Genomic DNA, 21515 nt, shown 5'->3' with positions numbered 1-21515 from the left:
TGCCTGCAGATGATAATAGCTGCTCTTTGGCAACAGCTGGGAGGGCTCTCAGAGAGCATGCTGAGACACATGCATTTCATAGCACGGAGGAGAACAACAATATTCAAAGTTCTTAAATCACCCTCTGAAATAACAGCTCTTCAGAATAAGTAGCTGCACCTCATGGGCTGACCAAATTCAATCCGATCTTGCATTTAATTATAAACTTGCATTTCTGATGGGACATATCCTTTTTGCATTGTGGAAGAAAACACTGCTTCTGCACTGCTCAAGGCTGAAGTTCAGAGTTATATCTGGCTTGCTCCACCTGTGACAGCCCCAAGTATCCCCATATGTATTGTGATACAAAAGGGAAGTGATATCCTTGTGAGTGTCAATGCGTAGACCTCTCTCAGTTACAATGGAAAGGTAATTCTTAGGGTAAACTCATTAGCAAAGTAAGTCTAGTGTGAAAACAGAAAAATATTTTGAAAGTCAAATATGGATTCTATTAAAGCGAAGGTATATTTCTGTGGAATAAATTTCCTGTGGATCTCTTTTCCTACCTGCACTTCCTTGTTTTCTGCATGCCTGCAGAATTAATTACACTATGTGAAATCACAGTTGTTCTGAATCTCTCCTGCATCTTCTTGTTTTCTGTTTTCTTCTGGGATCCCAGTGAAAAATCCTTTCTAGTTTATAATGAAACAGAATGGACTTGGATCTCATAAAAACTGAAACTATGAATTTTGAATGGCTATTCTTTTTCCACATAAACTTGATAGCATCCATTTCCAAGCCTTCCCCAAGCTACCTCCATTCTGCAGTTCAGAGATGGGGACGTATATTTACATTTGTTAATTTTCTTCTGTCAGTCGAAAAAAATAAACAGATATTTCAGAGAAAATGAGATTAAAACCCACAGTGAGCGTTGCAGCTCAACCAGTGAACGTTTTCTGATGCACTAAATAAAGATGGGTAAAGTCCTTTAGTATGAAAGACATTGCTTTGATTTCTATATATATTTTTAATCTTTTTTATCACTTGTAACCTAAAAACTGGCTTTAGGATTCTGCTCTGATTGAGGAGTTCTCTTTAGAGGAATAAAAGAGTATTAACCACAAGAGATACAATGACTTCTGCACCACCAGCTTTCTCTGAATTCAGAGAAAAGGTTCATGGAAGGCAAAGATAAATCTCATTGTGGAATTGAGGATGGAGGAAGAAATCCCATGTTTTCCTCTAGAGAAAGAAGCCACTTTCCTTTTTCTTCTCCCCCATCCTCATCTGCTAATTTACAAACCAGAAGGTCCTCAGTAAGCATTTGAGATTCCAGGTGAAAATAATCTCAAATTTGTGCTCTATTTGACTCAATCAGAGGACTATCTAGCCAGGAAAGGCAACACAGCTGAGTAGGAAGTTTTAAAATCAATCCCTGACATATCTCTCCTTTTAATTTCTTTTGAATACTGACTGAATTTTTCTTCTATTTGTCCCTAATTTTAAAATCCAGAGAGAAAATAAGTAAAAATTTTGCTTTGCAGTTGATGTGCCACAATGTATGAGTTTTCATCTAAAACTTCAAGTATCTTCAGGTAGAGTAATCTCCAGACGCTCGGAAGCAATTAACATTTTCTGTTTTATAAAATGTATTCTGCCCGTGCCTGTTTGTCATGTAACTATATGTGTATGGGAACTGCTGAGTCACGGCCTGAACCTCTGATTGATCACCTGAGGTGAGCCATGAGTCAGCCAGAGGAGCACAGGTGAGGGCAATTCACCTATGCTACCGGAAGGGGTGGAGCCAGGCTCCACCCCTCCTGGACCTATTTAAGAGCTGGCTACCAGAGGGGAAGGATCTCTTCTGGAGATCCTCCTCTTTGATATCTTCTAGTGAGCTCAACCCAAGGGTAAGCTCTTCTACTTATTCTCTTTTGTGATCCTTGTTTGCCTTACTCTTTTGATTATATTGCAATTATAACATCTTGGTTATACAGCTTTGCCTTACTCTTTTGATTATATTGCAATTATAACATCTTGGTTATACAATATAAATATTATTTTCAGGGTTCCTGCTAAAGCTGTGATTGCTCATCCCAGAGTCACTGGACTGATGAGGCAAGGTAAGCTTATAAAATGGGTTGGCGCTGCTCTTTGGGTCTAGGCCATTCTGCTAATGAACATCGCTGGGGTCTGCACTGGGTAAGTCTCTCTTGTGTGGTCAGATGAGGAGAGGAGGGAGAAGTGTGCTCTATCCCTGAAAGTCTGACACAGTTTTCTTCCCTTTTCCTAGGCAAAATTAACCTCGAGTTTCATCAATAAAGGTCTTGAACTGTGGCCAGCAGCCATTTTTTTTTCTCCATTCCCTTATATTTAACCTATAAGTACATGCACAGGGTCAAACTCCACATGCAAAAGCCTCATGGAACTTTACTTAGGAACAAACAAAAAGCAATTAAATGCATTATCCATCATCATAAGTTTATCGATGGCTTTTTTTATTTTCCTTTTTGAACAGCAGTTTGCTAGTTGCTGTATGCCACTTGCAACAGAGAAGGAATTGATGCTGAAGAAGCACTTAGGTTGCGTGCTTAAATATTTATTAGTACAAGAAGCAGTGTACTGCAATGTTCTGGCTGTGTGTCACATTGGATTCACTTGTGTAGGTACAATCTGTAGGCAGCTGTTACACCTCAGAAACAAATCAGTCAAAGGACTGAGAGACATGAATGCCAACCAGACCTTGCCAATGATAGTCATAGCTTTCTAAAGAGGCTGGCACTGCTTTTCCTTTGCGCTCTGCATTTCTACTAGATTTTGTAGCCTCAGTAGCTTTTAGTGCAGGAATTGAATTGCATGGTTCCATGTTGCTTTAGAAACTTGAGATATATCTGATTTGCCCCTATTTTTATGTATTATCAGCGTTCCCAAGGTACGTGAACAGAAGCTCTTTTGTTCTATTGATTACATTGCAGGAATTAGGCAATTATGGAAGTTAGTACTCTACGGGATGGAGAATGAAATGTGGTATGATAGAGCAGTACAGAAGAACAGGGCTTCTAAATCTCCTCAGGTCTAGCTAAGTTCCTAACCTTTTTAATGTTTTCATAATGCTTCCTGCAATGAAAGTAGCATTCGCTGCCTCACAATAAAATACTCCAAAAATAAAACAGCGAAAAATAGGTACTTTAAATCTCTCTACCTCAGAATTGTCAGTCTGGGTCCATTTTCAGGATCACTGAAGGATCCCAAAACAAATGGAGTTGATTGAGGTGAGCCAGAGGCAACTTGGCCACCAGCTCCTCCAGAGCTGAGCAAGGAGGGGAAATAGGTCAGCAGAAGGAAGGCAATGCTCCTTCATTAGCCCTGAACCTCTCTGAGCTCTGAAACAGCTGCACAGTGGTAATGAAGGTGGGAATCACCGCAGGCCACTCTTTGATCTCATGCCCAGGTCCAGTCTCCGGACCATGCATCTCAGCCTCAGGGCTTGCAAGCACATGCTGAAGCCTTAAATCAGATGGTCCTACTGGCTGTCAAGCAGAGAAAGCATCCCCAGGAGATGACTGGCAGTTCAGTAGAGCAGATTAGACAGTACAAAAGCAAAAATGGAGACAAACACAACAGATGTGGGGGGAAGCATTTTTTTCCCTTGTGAAATTCCTATGCTCTAGTCCCAGTTAGCCAGGAGAACAGCAAGTCGTCATTTCCATTCAGACTCCCAGGTCTGGGAGGAGAATTGTGCAAAAGATTAAGGAAGGTGTTAGAAAGGATGTGAAAAAAGAAAAATAGCATCTTTACGGGTTCGGAGGTGTCAAAACTCCAGCTCCAAGTACCCAGAAATGCCTAAAGCCATCCTTAATGACTCATCTCTAAATTGCAAGTTTAGTTTACAAACAACGCCGTTCTTGGGTAAGGCTTGGATGCATGTAACCAACCAAGCAGTGCTGTCAGGGTGCCTATTTACTAATCCTTCATGTCTCAGTCTGATATAATCCAATCCAATGGCTTCTTTTCTGGACACAGAGAGCCTTCTTATCTGTAGTTAGCTCCAGATTTTACCAGATATTACCAGATAATACCAGCAGAGCATCTCTGTCTTCTGAGGCTTGACTTCCTGTCCAAGATTTGTCACTAAATGTAGAAGTTTTGATTCCAACCTGTGATTGCCAGTCTGCCTTTTGTGCCCTGTCTGGGACAGCTTCCAAGCTGCAGCAGTTCTGGGATTTACCGTGTGTGTGATGGCAGCAGAAATCGGCATGCAGAAGCCCTGTGCTTCCAGGAGCTCTCCACTGCAACCATTACAAATGGCTTGGCCTATAATCCCATATTCCTTTCAGTGTGACACCAGAAGAAACAGCAATCACAGCACATCCTCTCGAAACAATTCCCTTCTGAATTGCCAGCAGGCAGTGCTGGGTGGGTGGCTGTGCATGCTGAGATTTGTGCATGCAGCTTATGAGCTCATCGTGGTAAATGCAACGAAAGCAAAGCGCAAAAGGTCTTGGCCAGCATCAGAACCCAACGGATGAAGAGAGGATTTCTCCAGTGTCCCTTGTGCTCTGTCACACAAAAGGGATCCTGATCAGGCTACTCAGGCACACGCTTGGAGCTTAGGAGTACCAAGGGTAAGGCTGAGCGGGTTCAACATGCTGCTCAAGAGATTTGGCCAAATCCTCCAATTTTCTTAAGGTTTTGCATTTTTATACTGAGTTTTGCAACAGTGATTTCCTACAGCTGTGTACTTTTAGCTGGGCCTTCTTGTGTTTCAGCTTAGCTAGGAAATATGCTCTGTTAATTGGTTCATTTGAGAGCCTGGTATCAAAACCAATTCTTTAAAAGGAAGGATTCCTTTGTATATTTGAACCACTTCACCAGAAATATGTTTAGGCCAGGTTGGATGGGGCTGTGGGCAGCCTGATCTAGTATTAAATGTGGAGGTTGGTGATCCTTGAGGTCCATCCTTTCCAACCCAAGCCATTCTATGATTCCATGAATGGAAAAGAACTATGAGCTCAGAGTTGTTCTGGTCACAATTTCCCCAAGAAAATCAGGATATAAGCAACAGAAATCACTATAGCAGAGCCTGTGAAAAAAATGTTTTACTTCAGAAGCACTGAATATTTTTAGTATCACACACATATTTTTTTTTATCATTTTAAAACCTGTGATTTTAGATTAGATTGAAAGTGCCACTTTAAATGAATTGTCTGTATCTTTGTATACTTTTAGAGAATTGCTAAAGCAGTTTACAGATTATTTTAAAATAAAGACTTATGCTGTGTGAGTTCAGATGTTCATCATCTCCATACATTCAATTACAGTGCCCTCTGTTAGTGCTTTATAATTCAGCTAATACATCTGAATTATTTGATTTTCCCCAGCTTTCAGTAGTCATTTTGAAGCAATGCTTGAGCACTATTGCAAAAATCAGTGCATCTAAAACCCATTGTGTATGTAGTGGATTTTAACCCCTATGAAGATTTTAACCCATATGAAGATTTTAACCCCGTGTAGAAATCCTTCATCTATCCTTCAGTGCTGAATGCTTTTAGTGCTTTTTTTTTTTTTTTTTTTTTTAGTTTGATAAAAATTAATGGTGTCATTGAAGGCTCAGTGTAAATATTTGGTGAAAGAAGCATCTTTGCATGTGTTTTTTACAGCAAGAAAAGAAAAATTGATATTTTTTCCCCCTACTTTCTGATTATTGGGGATTGAGGGGAGAATCGTGGCTACGATTTATTAGGTGTCATAACCTGGAGATCAGCTTTTGGATGATGAGGCACACAGAATAAAAGACGGGTTTTTAAGGGGAATAACAGCTCTTGGAAATGCGTTGTGGCAGTTGGGTAGAAACCTTGCTTTCCTCTGTTGCTGAACAGCCTTTGTTTTTGACCAAAATAAGAAATTATTTGTTCTAAGAATATTTCATAATAGCTGATAGGACAAAAATGGGTAGGAGAACGGGCTGATTAGGGAATGAGGGATATGAAATCAGCTAAAAAACATTGTCCTGTGGCAAATCTAGGTATCTCACCTTCAAGTCTTATCGAATTCTATCTTTACATATCAAAAGCTGTCATTTTCCTTGCAAATGAAAAGAAAGGGCTCTCTACCTGAGCCCACCTGATTTTCATTTTCTCTAGTAAGATTCTTCAGCTGTTGGCATTCTGTAGAAACTCTGTCTCCTCTTTAGTGTGTTTTCTTTCCCTCTCACCTCAGCCTTACAGCTTCAGCTGCTCGCTATCTTATTCTTGCTTTGTTGCACAAGAAGCATTCAGTAAGCTTTTCTGTGCATGTTCAGTAGTGAGTGACTATATTCAGTGGCACTTTTACTCATTTTAGAGCAAGAATTCCAATGGCAGAGGTTTTCTGAAGGGAAAGGCTCTGATTATGTTGGGTTTTAGTTAGGACTTCTGTAAAACAGCCCTTATTTCTTTATGTCCATCCCCTTTTAGAAAGGAGAATACATGAGTATCTTGAATCTTTGTGGTGAGGACTAACTGCATAGTCCAAGCCCAGATAAATACTACCTGAGAGGGAGCAATGTGGCCACCAAACAGTGAAACTTGTTCTGATGAATAGGCAGGTGTGACTGAATGATGCAAGACTTTGCCACCAGCACAGAAGCAGTATGTGCAGATGAGGGAAGCCTGGGATATTTGAACACCTTGAAGCAGTAGCTCTTATTATCCAGTTGCAACGGATTTTAAGGGAGAGAAGAAATGCAGAGTTATTTTCCTTGACTTCACTGTCTTGCTGTGCAGAAAAGCAGAAGATGGCACACCATTTTAAAAAATGATAATTACATCCAAATTCCATTTGTTTGAGCCTACGAGTATGATTTTGTGGCAAACTTTCTACCTCTGTGAGATTAATCTCTCTAGAAAGCAGAGAATGAAGCCATACAGCTCTTCAGATGCTGATGATCTATTTATTTATTTATCACCTTGATGAAACAATTAGGGGACTAGAGCCTCATAAATTACATGTTCATGTTATGATGCTTTAACATTTTTTTCAGCAGCTGCACACGTGCTGTGCATCTTTCCTTGGATGGTCTTATGAGGTTATTAAAGGATATTTCAAGAAACTGCCACAATCTTCCCTATTGACTTGTTACATATTGATAAGCCGAGTAGCTAATCCTCCCCTTTGTCCATCAGGCTGAAAGTGAGGCGTGGGGAGAATAGAAGGATCATCAGTAACCTGAAATGAGGAAGGAAATAAGAGCACTAATAGAGCATCATTCATAACAGCATGGCTGCCCATGAGTTTTCCCACACCGAACTGCACTGGGAATGTTTCTTCACTATGGTCTATGTAGGATCATGAATTACTTACTGAGCACTGGGAGGACTCAGTCTCCTGATTACATACTTCGGGAGATCTATGCATGTGCACCAGTGGTTAGTAGGCTTAATCTTATAGAGCACACTAATTAGATATCTCTTTTCCTGTTGGGTTTGGCAAATAAATTGCTATCATCATTACCACAGATCATGGCAAAAGCCCTGCAAGTAGAACATCTGCTTTTAATTAAATACATGCAGAGATATATTTCAACATGTACCCATTAATCAAACTTTAACTTTGCTTTTAACCTCTTTTACTTAGTCAAACAGTTGTTACAAAAACATGTACTCATTCTTCCATGCAACAGTGGTTACAATTTTCTCTATATATGCATATATTAAAAAAAAAAAAAAAAAGGCTTAAATGTTTTTTTGCTATATATTCCCTCACTTGTACTATTCATTTTGGTCTAATTTTCAAAATGGGTGATCAGGTGCTTGAGATAAGACAGCTAGCTCTGAATTCCTCTAAAACTTCTGGAGGTCCATCACTGCCAGCATCTGTAAGCTCATTGCTGAGGAAGAAATTATTTGCTGCTGGCAGAGGGAAAGGCAAAGCTGATTTAGGAACCTTGGAATGAGGGGAGAATTGATAAAACATTTTCTGTCTCCAACTGTTCTGAGTTTTCTCACAGTCAAGAGTCAAAACTGATAGTACTTTAAACAAGAAAGCTGTAGAACATCTCGAACTTTAGGGTCAGTTTGTGCTAATTGGGTAACAATTAATTTTGAGTGACCTCTAGTGGTGCTTTCCCACAATTTCCCTTCAATTAGATAAGTGGGATCCCTATTAGTAACAGAATATCAGGATCGGTATTTAATGGCCCTTTCTCAGCAGCAGGGTAAATAGTCCAGAGCTAGATGGGGAGGCCACATCATGGGTTTGCTTTTCTGAACAAAGCATCTGATAACTTGATGAAGCACATAGTGGATTTTCTTCATGCATCCTTTTTTGCCCACTGATCATTCCACAGCCCTGTGTTGCAAGGCAGCCCACAACCTGGGACTTCATTGCACGAATACGTCCAACTGTGCCTCTGCAGCAAAATGAAGATATGACTTCACTAGATGTAGGCACACTGTTATTAGCTTTAACCAAGCCTGTATGGGCAATTACAGCTGTGATTACTGTTTTATTAATCTCCCATGGTATTCCTACTTGATGCAGCTACAGCGGTGGGATGGCAGAAGCAGCTGTGGGTCATCGCCTATGGACTCACACAGGAGGGAGACCTGTAGGCCACAGTTTGAAGATTGGAAGAACAGAAATGTGACAGCAGCAGGAGGGGGATTTGCCACCTTCAAATTATGCTTTACAGACACAATGGCCAAGGTAAAACCTTGTTTTATGACCCTGATTTTTGAGAGTGCAGTGTCCATCAGTGGCTCAGCTGTGCTCGTTGGCTCAACCAACTCTGTAGTGACTCCATTTATGCTCTAATAGGAAGGCAAAGCAGTGATTAGCTTATTGGCCATCCTGTGCACAGAGGCCTGTATAGATGTCAGTGGCACTGCATGTTTTATCAGCTCTTCCCCATAATTCCTTTCTCATGTGTGCCTTCCAGATCTCACCCCAACAACACCACTGGTGCCCAGAGTGCTGCTCGATGGTCACCAGTAGATGATATCCTCTGATGAGATGCAAGGCCTGGGCCTAATTAGCTACAACCCCCTGAGATGGTTTATAAATGTGGCAGAATGAGCACAAGGGTCTAAAGGATCAAGGCTCACTCTTCAAGTGAGATGTGCATAAACATATTAACAGCTATACATTTTAAAGTGCCTAGTTGCATGAGGTGGGGCTTTATTCTAGGTAATTGCCAGTTTCAGTTCAATTAGGCACATCTTGTCTTTTCAAATGCCCCATCCCACCAGCCAGCAATAAATGGATCTCCTCCCTTTCTGCTAAGCTTCTGTCTAGGGGAGGATTCTGAAGCATGGCCAAGCAGAAATGCATGGTGTTTATTCTGAAAGCATATCTCTTTGAAGCACGGAGGACTTCAAAGTCAACAACCAAGAAGTCATGGACTGTAAAGATTTACTGTGCTCAAAATTACAAACCTGCAACCCCCTGAAAAGTTGCACTAAAATGCATGAGTTAGTTCTGATGTAGAGATTTGAAGAATTTTAATTTGCATAGGTATTCATGCTGGCTTTAATAAACATAAATTAGTATTCAAATATTTTCCTCAAAATGCACCAGACTTGTAGGACAAAATGTGACCTGTCATTTTGATCTTATTTTTTTTTCAATGACCTTGAATAAATGCAAGGGAGAGAAAAGTCACTTGCAATTTTCTTTCCAAATATGGGGTGGTTTCTGACAAAGACTCTCAATCAAATTTTAGGTGATTGACAGTTCCCTTTACCAAAAAGATTTAAGTCCAAAGATACTGTTAGAATATATGACATAATTATTTTGCCTAATGGAAATGCATTCATTTTGCTAGCAGTCTTGAATTGCTGCTGCCTTAAAGGCAAATGCTTTAGTATATTAAGGATTCAAAACTTGGCTGATTAGTGCTATAAATCTTGAGCAGGAAGGGTAGGGAAATCTTGTATTTGGACTTTTGTTTAATTCGTCATTGAACAACTTGAAAATATTTAATCCTCTCTTTATTTATTGTTTTATTCCACACATACATGTCTTGCTTGTCTTATGGGCTGAATTTACTTGTTCCTTCCTTAGTAAAAACCTTTTAACACTTTTATTTAATGAGTAACAGAGACGTGGCTCTTTATGGGCAATGCAGTGGGTCTTACTAACTACCAGAAAAATGATATTTTTAATCTTCTTAAGTTGAAAGTATTCCAATAATTAAATCTGGATCTGTAAGGTGAAAGGTCATAGTTATTTTAAAAATACATTTATTAATTGCTAGCTATTTCTTAATAATTACCACGTTTGGTTTTAATACCAATGGTAAATCATTGTAATTAACCGACCTGGCCCCAAGACAAAATTGTGATCCTTTCAAATTTCATAAGAGGAAAAAAAAGTCTCCATCTTTTTAGCAATCCAAAAGTCACTGGAGCCTCTCCCTCTAGAAGATCATCACTCTCCAGAGACTTTAAAGCCATTTTACTTATAGTTGATGGTTAAATTCGGTGTGACACATGAGTTGGGTAATCATGATTATGTACAGGAGATGGTAGAAACTCTTCCCATGCCATCTCGGTTTTCAGAGCAAGGCAAGGTAGCTCAGAGAGTCAGATTTGTCCATCAGTTGAGAGTAAGATGTGCTTCAGTGCTGCTGACGACAGGCAGAAATCTGTCCTCGGGGTATAAAGCAAATGAAGAGCTGTTATGGTTTTGTGTGGACGACTAAACTTTCTGCAGCCCTGGAGATTAGTCTTCCTCATCAGCCTTAATCAGAAGTGATTAGGTACAGCAGTAAGTGGATGTGATATTAGGGCACAAGAAAAATGTAGGAATTTTTGTGATTCTGCCCTGATCTGCCATGTGGGTAATGTAGCAGTGAAGAGGGAAATCTGGGGAGACGCTGAGTGAGAAAAACTGTTCTCTCTCATAGGTGTGTTTATTTACTGCTATGAGCTTGAACACTTCTCTGGAAGTGCATAATCTGAATCTCTCTTTTCACTTCAGCTGTGATTTAAGCTTGCTGCAATACAGTGGGCTCAGCTGAACCTCTGGGCTTTATTAGGATCTGGAATGATAGTTTTCTAGTAAATAAAGGAGACTTCAAAGCTGCTTCTTCACAAAGATCGCTGCTGTCTTCTGTGTCTGTTTTCTGGGGACTATATTCATTTAAAAAAAAAATAGCAATAATCAAAGAGAGATATAATAAAAAATACAAATATTCTTAGATGAAACCCCTGGAGGTGTTCAAGGCTGGGTTGGACGGGGCCCTGGGCAGCCTGGTTGAGTATTAAATGCAGAGGTTGGCAGCCCTGCCTGTGGCAGGGGGTTGGAGAATGATGATCCTTGGGGTCCCTTCCAACCCAAGACATTCTATGATTCTCTGAAATAGGTCTATGTCACAGATTTCCAGTTAAATGAAAACAGAGTAATATTTTGAAACCTTGTTATTCTGGAATAGTATTTATGTAAATGCAGCAGAATATATTCACCAATAAACCTGTAGATTAAAGACCTACATTGCAGATGCAATGCTTAAAGTCTGCAAGATTTCTGCAAATATACCTTTATTAAAGATATAAAAAGATATAATTGTACTGAAAACGTGCAAAGTTAACGTGGACAAATAACAGCAGGGGTTGAAAATGTGGATATCATTTTACATACAGAAGTTCTGTATTCATTGTGACCATTAAAAGCCCCAAGCCATGGGGTTCACCTACAAAACTGGGAGAGGGAATAGATTTTTTTCAGGCTTCACTTGTCCAGAGCATGGCAGCAACATTTAAAAAAAAAAAATTAAGGAAAGGAAAGGGAAAAGGAAGGGGAAAAAAAAAAAAAAAAAAAAAAAGGGAAAAGGTAAAATGGAAAGGGAAAGGAAAAGGGGAGAAGGAAAGGAGAGAAGAAGAAAAAATACTAATTCTGACTAAATTAACACATACTTACGTGCCAACTGAAGTATGAGAGATTACCCTAGGGGGCAGCTGGTTACCTGCAGGATTTCTAGGAAGAATGGATTGAATCCTGTGGAGAATAAGTAGTACTTTCTGGTTTTTGGATGACATGCTAACACCTTGAAAGAATTCAGAAGAATATTTACAAAATCTTGAGGAAATTCCAGCAGGTTACCAAGCCATGCTTTAAAAATAAGTTTGTAGGTCAGGAGATATTTTTCACTCCTCTCAAAACTCAGATACCCTACTTTTGCTTCAGGATAAAAATATCTTTAAAAGATAGAAACTAGGGAGTATGCATACATGCTTTGACGTTGTACAGTTTATGTTGCATTTATCCATGTTAAATCACTGTTATGGTAGCTCTAAACTATCACTGCTAGCTACTTAATGTCTTACCTGACATGTGAAAAACAAAATAGATTGGGATGAAAGAGTAAGAGGAGCTTTTTGGATGAAACCATACAATCCAGCAGATCTAATGCTTTAATTTCATGGAATCATAGAATAGTTTGTGTTGGAAGGGACCTTGAAGATCATCCTGTTCCAACACCCTGCTATCGGCAGGGACACCTTCCTCTACACCAGGTTTCTCAAAGTTCCATCCAGCCTGGCTTGAATGCTTCCAGGGAGGGGGCACTCACAGCCTCACTGGGCAAAGGTTGTCCATTCGGATTTGGAATGTCATTTTCTTCTAGAATAAGGGCTGTTGTTCCAGAAGATCCTAAGAGCAAAATGTTCCTCACTACTTGTTTTTTAAATAATTATCAAAATATGAAATAACATTTCTGTATCTGTTTTCTGGGGATTATATTCATTAAAAAAAAAAAAGAAACATTTAAATATTTTAATGGACTTGTAGTCTCACTCAGGATTTAATAAATTAGTGGAGATGAAAAAGCAGAATAAAAAGTTTTTCATGATGCCAAAATAAGACCAAGGCTTGAGTACCCTGCAGCCTGTATGAGCAAGAAGAGGAGGAGAAATGCTAGTACCAACTGTGAATATCCTGCATTATTGCCTGGACTTGCAACCAATTCCTCTGGTAGTCATATTTGTTATAATGAATTTCCTGGAAATATCTGTGAGATTCTCCTGGGGGCTGCAGTGGCCCTGGGGACACTTGTGAGCACTTCTGTCTTGGTCACATCCAAAACCCTCTGCAGATATGCACTTGGGAGCCACCAAGAGCCTTTGGCCTCATCCACTCACTCCCCAGACCCATCAGAAACAAGTCCTGGTATTTGAGTACAATCCTGGGGCCCATGAGTTCAGCTTAGTGACTGGGAGGAAAAGAAAACATTATTGTCCTCAGTTAATTGCTTCTTTGTGACAGAACACACTTCAAAGACGCTTTAGTCTCCAGTGCATCTTAGCTGAGAAAAGCCCATATTAGTGATTTTAAAACCCCCCTATTTCCAACAACTCAGATGAGTGAATTTCGTGCTACAGAATATTCACCACCAAGCATCTCCATCAGCAAAAGTGGAACGCGAAATTAGTTTGGGGCTTGGGTGGTATTTTTTTGTTTTGTTTTGTTTTTTAAAGTGCTGTTTTAATGAGGTGTTTAGTTTAGCACATTTGGCTCCTCCAAATTACCTCAGGGGGATTCATATGCTAACGAACTACACAGCTGTTGTTTGTGAAACCAGCCTAGCACAAGCAGAGCGTGTAGTGCAAAGATTTAAATGCTCTGTTGGAGAGGTCACTGCACTCCTTCCTCTGCTATCAGTTATTAATAATGAGTCTACTACTTAATTGTAAACAATAGATTGGTTGGGTTTGGGTTCAAGTGCTTGGGGGGGGTGATAAGAAGGATAAAATCATAGAATGACCTGATTTTATGCAACTGGTGAAGCATTTTGGGGTGGGGAAGGTTGGCAGAGAAGTTAAAGGCACTGGTCATGGCCTGACGAGGCTGCAATGAGCAGGACTGATGTTTGCAATAATTGTTGTTGTATAAACACTCCCTGATATGCTTCAAAAGCTTTAAATCTGAATTTCTTAAATTAAGCAGGCTTTGCTCCTGGCAAGAAATAAGCCATTTTCATTTTAAAGATGTCACTTTATATTTAAGGAAATTAATAGCTGGGAAAGTAAAGGAAAAAAAAAAAAAAAAAAAAGAAAAAGAAAAAAAGAAAGAAAAAATAAAAGCAAGCAACCTGATTTTTAAAGGCCAGTGTGACACAATTTATATACTCAAGGAGGAATCCCAGTTTCCACCACCTCCTGAGAAGTAATAGTGGCCAAGAGAGATGCTGGCATCGCTCAGCAGGCAGCATGTTGTCCATGAGCTGGGAACTGCTGCTTTGCAGGCTGCTCACATGTAACACATTCCTCATAATGCTGGCTCGTAGGTCATTTAATCATTTAAATATTTGTGCTTTATTACTGAAAATAAGTTCCATGATTAATCATTAACATCAGAGCAACCTCTGCCGGCTACTGGGGACAGAGCTCTCAGCAGCATAACGCGTTCAAAGATTTGAATTCGATATGCCTGCTGTATGATTCACACTTTTATTGTCTCTCAAACCCATTAGTATTTAAGTACAAGTAATGGTATTTTGCCTAGAATTTAGGCAGAATATAAAATAAATGTACAGTGGGAGCTTTGCCAAGTTTGAAGAACTCCTCATTGGCGCTGTAGTCCTGAGAGCAGCAGCTTCTGGCAAAGTGAACACAAACACAGAGACTTCCCTGAGTACAAAGCAAGGATCCTCATTGAGGCCCCCATGCCACAGCTCAGATGGCATAATTAAGCTCAAACCAAGTAAGAAAGAAAGTCCTTGCCTGGATAAAGACAGAAACCATCGGCTCTTGTTTTCTTTGGAAAGTAACTATCAGAAAGACCTGATATTCCTCCAAGTGCCTTTCTAGAAATAAAAAAAAATCCATATTAGGGCAAAAAAAAAAAATTTCTAAATGTCCTTCTATTGCTGTTTTACAGATGAGAAACTGAGACGCAGACTGATCCCAACTCCCAGCTCTCTCAGATTGTTTGGCTTGGAAATAACATTGAGGATCAATGGAAGATCACATCCATTTGGAGGTACAGTCCATTTGTAAGATTTTGGGACATTCTGCATCCTGGCCCAGTGCCATTGTTTGAGGGTGATAGCAGAGATGAGTTAATGTCACCTCCAGTATCCACGTACCTAATGGTCAGCTGTCCTCAAGGAAGAGGGCTAAAATCAGCAGCTCATTTAACTCAACAGACTGTTGAGAACTCTCCATGCATAAGTTTTTTACTTACGTGCATAAGCTGGATGCAAACTGGTTGACTAAATTGCAAAAATCAAATTCATCTTTTCCAGTTTGCAAGCTCCTCTTCTGAGCGCCCATTCAGTATGGAGATACCGACAGTGTTGGGGGATTTTATTTCATTTTTTGTTGCTAGTTCTATATAATGGAAGTATATCAAGTGCTGTGCATAAGATGTTATTAGGACATTAGGATTACTCATTGCAAAGACACGTGTAATATAGAGTGGCTGTTTCCTTGCACAGCATGGAACCAGAATGCCTGCCAATTGGAAATGAAGTCACCTTCCATTTCAGGCTGATTTATCTGCAAAATATGAGTTTTCCTGTGGATCTGGAATTGCCAGGCATGTTGGATAGGAAGTAGTTGAGAAACCCAACCTTTCTGGAAGGTGGGGAGCTTGGAAATACACTGACACCCTTCTCCAATTTCTTGGCTCAGCTGCTTGTATTCAGCCGATATGAAATCCTCTCTTTCAAGAGGGCATCTTTTCTGCCTACTGTGGTTTTGCAGCTCTGGTAGCATTAATGCCATCTCCTAGAGCACAGCAGGCTTTTCCATTAGGATCTAGGAAGAGCCAGGTTGGTTACAGGCTAGCAGAACCCACTGAAGATTTCAGGACTTCCAAATACTTTGTCTTGTACATTTAAGGATTCCACAAAATACATGTAAGCAGAGATTAAACGTTCAAAGGAGAGCACAGATGGTTGAGTAGCACTCATTTTGATCACCAGCATTCCTAAAAGTTCTAGCCAAAAGGAAAGGATTTTTCCTTTATGTGAGAAAAGATTGACTTCTGAGACCCTTGTATTTAAATACCAGTAGCTGGTGCGTCGCCACTGATGTAGGTTGTCATTTCTGATTAAAAAACAAAACAAAACAAAACAACTCTGTATCAACATAAAATTATTGTGCAGCAATTTAATGGCACAGCTCTTCTCTATGAGCTCGGAAAACATCCCATTAAGTCTTTCACGAATTGCCACAATAACTTCTGCTGACATGCTCATTTGTTCTCATCTCCAAATAAATCTGCTCAATGACTTCCACAGGACAGAGCAGGGATTTCCCAGGCCGTGATTCAGCACAGCTTCATTCCAGCACCTCGGTATTCTCCCCATCTCAGCTCTGGGTGAGGCTGAGGTTGGAGATGCCACTTCACACCAGCTCAGATGGGGGCTGTGTGTGCTGCACAGCGCTGGTGTGAGACAGCTGATGAAATGTTTTTTGCTTCTCTCTCGGATCTATTTCAGTGCTCTTCACCATCTGGTGAAACACTTCAAGGAAGAAAACAGCCTTGCAATGTCTCATTTTGCCGTGGTTTTTGAGCATTATTTTAATGATCTTTGTGTCATTTAAGTATGATTACTTGTCCTCTAAGGCTTTTCCTGTTTATACTTAAATAGTGTTGGAGTGTAGCCAGACACACTTTAAACAAAATGATAGAAAATAGTATTTTTTTATTTTATTTTTTGTCATAAAAGCTTAAAAGAATCATTTACAATTTGGGAACATAGTGGCACTTTGCATTCTGGTAGGGTTTTGTCTTTTGTTTTTTTTTAATCTCCTTGTAGTAGTAGAAAAATAAATGAATTAAACAAGCGTAATTACCAGTTAAATTTTACAAAATACCAAAGAAATGGAAGGCTTAATTCAAAAGGGTGGTAATGGTATAAATAATTAAGTCAAATTGTTTTCATTTTCATGCCGCATATTGTTTCCTTCAGACTGTAATGGTACAAGGCAAAGTATGCGCAGTGGTAGAACAAGACAAATAACAGATAAATTTATTCATAAACACTTTGTGGATTTGTAATTAGAAGTTCACTGCGGCAGTTTTCACTGGTCTTTATTTTTTTCCCCAATTTCTGTAAATATTTGCATGATTAAATTTTTGCTTTGAGAATGCAGACAGATGCAGAATGCACTGCGGAAGTGCTGTGAAACCTTCCTCATTTCTTGGCTGTAGTGGCAACCAGATCCCCAGCATCCTCAACACAGCATGGCCATCTGCCAGCTGGGTTAGCCAGCACCACGCCTATGGAGGTTGGGAGCTGTTGGGATGGGTTTGTGTGTGGCAGTTTTCCCTCTTTTAATTAATTAATACCCAAAAAAGGAGTTTTTCTGACCCACGGATGATAATGACCTGGTAGATATCAAATTCACTGGACTTCAGGGACCAGCAGTGACTTCTGCCAGAAAAGGGGGGCTGATGAATGAAATGATTGTGTAGGATGAATGCAGCACAATATACATGAAACACTACGATCATTGCCTACGTTTTGTGGGTCTGGCATGCAGAATGCCTTCAGTGCTGTATATTCAATGAACCCATTTCGGTGTAAAGTTGTGATAACCTGCGGAGATCAGAAGATCTCCTGAGGGTCAATACGCACCATTACAAGACTTCAAACGCCAGGTGATGATACTGAAAGGGACATCCAGAGCTCCACCACAACAGCAACTCCTGTTCTGAACCTGTTTGTGGAACTACCTCTTGGTTTATTTTGAGCGTGCTACAAATTTAGTAAAATTAAACTTTCGAAAATATGAAGACACAGAAGCAAGTTAAACCTCCTGAGTAAATTTGCCATTCAGCACGCTCTAGATGTATTCACTTTTTATGAAAGTAAGACTATGCTAGGATTACCTGTATTTCCTCGGGGTAGGGGTCCTTATTCTGCCCCTGTTGCACTCACACAGATCCTACTGGTACCATAATGTGAGCAGCAGAGGTTGCAGCACTGCTCACAGCTCTTGCCTGCAGGTAGCCCATGAACATCGATATCTTCCATCATTGCATCAGTGCAGCGTGAAGTACCAGGTGAGCTTGTGTCTGTGCCCAGCCCCAGGGAAGGATTTGCCATACACTAATGTGCTAAAATGAGCTGGGCTGGGGTCAAAACAGCAAGGTCCTCAGCTCTGCTGATTCACTGCTTATCCTTCCAGCAGCCCGAGGGAGCTGCAACATGTGTGGTGCTTCCCTTCCCCTCTCGCTGCAGTGGAGCTTGGCTTCTGCATAGCACTACTGGCCTCTGCTGCCAGCACGGGAGAGGAGGAGAGAAGAGAAATTGAAGGGGACTTTCCACCTCCCTGCTTTTCTGGAGGGCCTCCTGATCCCTGCCTATGAGCCGGAGGAAAAGCAATCTTTCATCCTTACCTTATTTCCGCGCTTACAAATAAAGGTCAAGGCTCCTCTGCTGTATTCAATGCTGTACCAGCTTTAAACAACCACCCTGAAATGTAATTGTAATTAGTTTCCTTTCAATCTTGATGTGAAGAGTGATCTTAAAATGCCAGGGCTATAGCAGCGCATGTGATTAACAAGCACAGAGAAAGGCAATGTGTGGAAAAATATGGATAGAAATGAACAAAATGCAAATGTTGCACTGCTCTAAATTTTATTATCCTCTCAGCTCTTCATAAAATACTGTAGACATCATTTGATTATATTTTTAGTCTAGGGAATTAATTTTTAACTAGGGAACTCATTTCTGCCTTATGATTACTCTTCTCTGCAGTGGCCTGTAGGTCTGAACTAAAAAATCACAGTTTTAATTGAGCTAATGATGCCCAGAACTCACATTAATCTCACTTATGTGTGTGTCATGCCATGCAGCGTGTGCTATAGCTGCCAGTAACGTGTGCATCATTTCATACCAATGATTCCTCCAGGGGACCAAGTAAATCCTGGCTGGCTTGGGTCTGTATCCCACTATTGTCACTGCCCAGAAGACTCCTTGGAAATGCTGATGACTGGGCAGCCAGCAGAGGGAAAAGAAAATAGCAAAAACAGCGTTCGTGATCAGCCTCCATGTCCACTCCAGCTCTTTCAAGAGCTTTTAACACCTGCACATTTTGGCTTGTGACATCCAGACTCACAGTAGGGATCAACAAACATTTGGGAATCTATAGATCTATCTGTTCACCTCATCCCACAGCCACCATCCCACAGCCTTGGTTTTCAACTCTCTGTGCTGGAATCCACATTAAACAGAGCAGTGAAGTTCCAATTGTTTGTTGTCAAAGAGTTTCAGTTTTGTGATGAAAGATGTGACCTTTCTTTGCGGCAAGAGTCCTTTCTGATTGATTAGTAAACATGAGGTAAAATGCAGGAGCACGCCAGCGTTAACTTGGTACTGCCACTGGCTCTGTGCATCAAATATTTTTGCTTTATTTTGAACATCCTGTTAATGAGAAAAACATTCTAATCAAAGAAACGTGTTTCCTTCAATTCTCTGCCCAGTGTTATTTGCTGCTTCAGAATGACATGCTCAATTATATCTGTTTTGTTCCCAAATTAGAAAAAAAGAAAAAAAAAAGCTTCAGAAAATTATTAACTAAGACTCTTAACAAGTGTTAAGCAACATCCAGTATTAATTATTTAATCATTTTTTTAATTCTTTCTCATCAGGTAAGAAGAGAATAGCATGCTTGCTCAGAGGATGGTTTTTCGCTTAGCACCATTGTGCTCAGGACTGGACTCCAAAAGCAAACACAAGGTAAGAGGCCTCTGCAGACATTGATGGGCACAAACCTTTTAATTAAAGCCACCAGAGAGGCAGTGTGATCGAGTGCAAGGAACAGCATTTCTGTGTGCATTATGATACATGAGAAATGGGCTGGTGAAGGACCCAACAGAGGGTCAAGAGTACAAGAGAGAGGTGCACACGCTGCAGAGCAAGCTAACTGGGCAAAGGTTGCGTTCTGGATGAGGACACCAAGGTTCACGTACTCGTGGCCTCATATGAGCACCCCAGCCACTTCCAGCCTCCCCCAGTATTGCCCTCTCTGTCCTCCCACCACCCATTGCCCTTTCCCATTTTCCCAGATCTCACCGCACTCCAGGACCACACCAAAGGAGTTACCTCAGGATGTGGCAGCCTCCTCAATGCTGAGCAGCTTCTCAGAGAGTGTGTGGGCTTTGAGAAGAAGGAAGCCTTTTGTGTTCTGTTCCCTAACATTTGGATAAAGCCTTGTTCATCTCAGCCATCCTCTGCTGCTAGGAGAAACCCCCTGTTTGTGGCATTGTGGAGAGCCTATTTTGGGCTGCTGTGGTCCTCTACTGCTTCCCTTTAGGACTCTGATGATACCTGTGTGAACAAGCAGAAGAGTGCCATGCCAAGAAATGGGCACGTGTATTACTTGGGTGCATCATTTAATCAATTCCCTCTGTGTTATAATTTCCTCTGCTACTCAAAGGACCATGGACCTTGCACACTGCTGCCATGATCCAAACTTAAGTTTTGGCATACATCGCTTTCTTTTCATGATCCTTCACATCACTGGTATCTCCTTCTTCCATTCCTTCAAGTTGCAGCCAAGCTCTTGACTGGATTGGGTCCCTATTGGTGAGGTACAGAAAAAACATGGCAGCTCGGCCCATCTCTTTGGCTCCACCTCTAGAAAGAGGGAAGTCTCCATGTCCACGTGCAAATTTCCTCACACTTCAGCAGCCTGGCCTTAGGCCATCGAGCCACCTTCGCTGGCACTGCTGATACTTGGCATGAAGTTCTCCCATCCTAATTCCTGCTAGAACAGATTGTACAGAACACATCATGGTTTGAAGGCTGTCCAAGAGGTGCTCTGTGGGTTGTCATCATCTAGGTCCTCATCTAGGTCAGGATCAATACTTAATGAAAACCCTTGTGAAGCAAGGCCTGCTCCTCAGCTCCTCTGTTATGGAGGATTGTTTGATTCACTTACAGGAGCATGCAGTACTTTGCTAAATCTTTTCCAGAAGTGTTGCCATGAAATATTTCCTTCAAGAGCAATAAAGGACCCTCTATATTTTTAAGTTTGTCAGAAGGACTTTGCCACAGTATAAAATATAGGTTCCTTCAAGAATAAGCTTCTTGTTAACTGAAATAGTCCCTCTGTATACATAAATGCACAGTGCCATACACTTTTTTGTGTGTGTGCGTGTGTGTCACAATTTCATTCATATAAAAACAATTTATGGCAATTCCATCAACTGCCATTTAAGGGGGCTCGTTAAGTACAGCAGGATGTAATTAGTCCCACATGGGGAGCTTGTGTTTTATCAAAAGAAAACAACAATCAGCTGGTAGAGCTACTTACAGCAGGGAAAGGAACGGTGAGAAGGAGAGCTGAAGGGAGCAGCGACCACCAAGAGAGTGAGTACTGGGTATGAGACAAGAAGCTTTTGAATCTACATTGGGTGAGTTCTTTGCTGAGTTCATTTCTATCTGTCAGCTTTGTTTGGTACCACGCATCCCAATTCAAACTGATAGCAAGTATCTGAGTCAAATAAGTGAATATTTCTGCTAAATGTTGTCTGTCACATCCTGTTACTGCATTTTGCTTTCTTCGCCATATGTACTAACATGATGTAGTGGAGCACAA

The 21515-nt window shown here is 40.6% G+C and overlaps 1 long non-coding RNA gene across 1 annotated transcript; it reads left to right on the top strand.

The window, feature by feature from the left end:
* Nucleotides 1-8497: 8497 nt before the first annotated feature.
* Nucleotides 8498-19640, top strand: LOC122185422. The gene is made up of 3 exons (XR_006180859.1): nucleotides 8498-8664; nucleotides 14836-14937; nucleotides 19564-19640. It is a non-coding gene; the product is annotated as an uncharacterized LOC122185422 (long non-coding RNA).
* Nucleotides 19641-21515: the final 1875 nt, after the last annotated feature.

Source organism: Lagopus leucura, unplaced genomic scaffold, assembly GCF_019238085.1.
Source record: "Lagopus leucura isolate 7727_CA_CO unplaced genomic scaffold, USGS_WTPT01 Super-Scaffold_100029, whole genome shotgun sequence".
Classification (NCBI taxonomy): domain Eukaryota; kingdom Metazoa; phylum Chordata; class Aves; order Galliformes; family Phasianidae; genus Lagopus; species Lagopus leucura.
The sequence above is the reverse complement of the archived record's forward strand: the minus strand, read 5'-3'. Positions and strand labels throughout refer to the sequence as shown.